This window comes from Electrophorus electricus, chromosome 12, assembly GCF_041902795.1.
Source record: "Electrophorus electricus isolate QZ-2024a chromosome 12, ASM4190279v1, whole genome shotgun sequence".
NCBI classification, from domain to species: domain Eukaryota; kingdom Metazoa; phylum Chordata; class Actinopteri; order Gymnotiformes; family Gymnotidae; genus Electrophorus; species Electrophorus electricus.
The window spans coordinates 5,685,001-5,687,500 of record NC_137508.1 but is presented as its reverse complement, the minus strand read 5'-3'; positions in this window follow the sequence as shown (position 1 = coordinate 5,687,500).

The window sequence follows — 2,500 nt, the reverse complement described above, 5'->3', positions numbered from 1 at the left end:
CATTAATCGGTCATTACTGCAGGGGTCTCTTTTTAGCCTTAGAAGCGCAAGAAAAGAGCAGACAGGAGAAGGAGAGTGATAGTGGAAAACTCACGCAGAAATAGACAGGAAGGATCATTTGTAGAGGAAAAAAAATTTCTTTTTAACAGCAACATTGCTGTTTATTGACTGACTGGATGAGATGCAGATACAGGCAATTTGGACAGCTCTCCAGTTTTACACAATGAAAACACACTTTCTCACTAATTATTTGGCCTTTGCCTTGGCAGGCCAGGACTGGGGTTATGATAATTTTGTTATTTTTAGGTAATTGTTTCCAGTGTGCAAGTTCAGTGACATAAAAGGGCCTGCCGTGTTTTTAATCTAGCGGATGAAGGTTTAACAGGAATACCGATGTGCTCTAATGACAGGAGAGCCAGTCATCTGCTCACTTTTCACACAGGAGGCAAAGCAAATAAACTACACTAAGCTGGACGGCCTGGCTTCCAAAGCTGATTCATTCAAAGGCTTTTGTGCAAACATGTTTAGTTCCTTGTGTGTGCAGACCAGGTGTGTGTGTGTGTGTGTGTGTGTGGTTATAGACATGAAATATGTATTTATATGGTGTATGTGCATATTTATTACATATCTACATGTGTTTTGTGTTTTGGGAAGTTACATATATATATATATATACACGTGTGCGCGTGTGTGTGCGTATGTGTGTGTGTGTGTGTGTGTGTGTGTGTGTGTGTGTGTGTGTGTGTGTGTGTGTGTGTGTGTGTGTGTGTGTATGTGTGTGTGTGTGTGTGCGTATATGTGTGTGTGCGTATGTGTGTGTGTGTGTGTGTGTGTGTGTGTGTGTGTGTGTGTGTGTGTGTGTGTGTGTGTGTGTGTGTGTGTGTGTGTGTGTGTGTGTGTGTGTGTGTGTGTGCGTGTGTGTGTGTGCGTGTGTGTGTGTGTGTGTGTGTGTGCGTATGTGTGTGTGTGTGTGTGTGTGTGTGTGTGTGTGTGTGTGTGTGTGCGTGTGTATGTGTGTGTGTGTGTGTGTGTGTGTGTGTGCGTGTGTGTGTGTGTGTATGTGTGTGTGTGTGTGTGCGTATATGTGTGTGCGCGTATGTGTCTGTGCGTGTGTGCGTGTGTGCGCATGTGTGTGTGTGCGTGTGTGTGTGTGTGTGTGCGTATGTGTGTGTGTGTGTGTGTGTGCGTGTGTGTGTGTGTGTGTGTGTGTGTATGTGTGTGTGTGTGTGTGTGCGTGTGTGCGCATGCGTGTGTGTGCGTGTAGCTTCCACATGTTCTCTCCGAGTGGAGGGGAGAGGAGCGGTAGAGCAGGTATGTGGGGCAGGTGTGGTCCAGGCCAGTCGAGCAGGTCAAGCATGTGACCAGCGCCAGAGGCGGGAGGGTGTGGAGTGAGCCGGGTATTCTGGGAAGAGCGTGAAAGAGATAAGCAGAGCAGGGGCCAAACGGCGCAGAGCCAGCATCAAGTACAAAGAGTGCCTGGGGGAGACGACCAGAGGTAGCACACCACACACCTTCAGGTGAGTTCCTCTGGCTGACAAACAACTGAGTATCTCTGAGCGCACTCCCTTTAACCCCTGAGTGCCTGCCCAGACGGGGATGAGAGTGCTTGGTGTGAGCCGAAATTGCTCTACATTGTGCTGAAAAGCTGGAGCTGAGGCACCCCTCTTTCTCCTCCCCTCCCCTCTCCCCTCTCTCTTTCACCCCACCAGCTCCCTCTTCCCTCTCTTCTCTCTTTTCCTCCTCTCCTCTTCACTCCCTCTTCTTCCATATCTGAGCTCTGCCAGGCCTGGGTCTGGGCTGATTTCTCATCAGCCTAATGCCAGCCTGCCCTGGCAAACTCGCTCAAAGAGAGAGAGAGAGAGTGAGAGAGAGAGCGAGAGAGAGAGAGAGAGAGAGAGAGAGCCTCTCTCCCCACACTCCAGATATAATTAGGACATGTAGGGCTTGGACTCATAAAGTCACACCACAGAAAGGTTAAAAATTACCCGAGCAGGGGGCCCAAAGGCTTACTTGAGTTTAACAAGCCTCTAAAAATGAAGAGTGCTGAGTTGGGATATCAAGAACTCAGCACAGAGCCAGAAAAGCGCTTAATGCTGATGTCCAATGTCACTTGTTGGACCAGAACAGAGGCAGGTATATGTGAAGGGCTGCAGGCCTGAATACTGAACCTCAAATCGGATGTAAATGCTCCCCTTTACAACAATAACTTTATTAACCAGACTCATATCATGCAAGCAGGTGAGGGCTGAGCTGGGCAGATGGAGCTCAGCGTGGGGAATTTGGCACTGCTGCACTCCCTCCATCTCCACCCCTCCACCCCTCCACCCCCCGCCCCACCCCCCAACCCTCCACCCTGGAGGGTTCCGGAATGTTGACCGCCCTGACCTACGGCATTTAGCATCATAAGTAATGGACACCTGTGGCCACCTTCAGCATTCCACACTGGGCAGGAGCACTGTAAGATACAATCAGCTACTCCAGACACAGCTTAGCAGTGCAC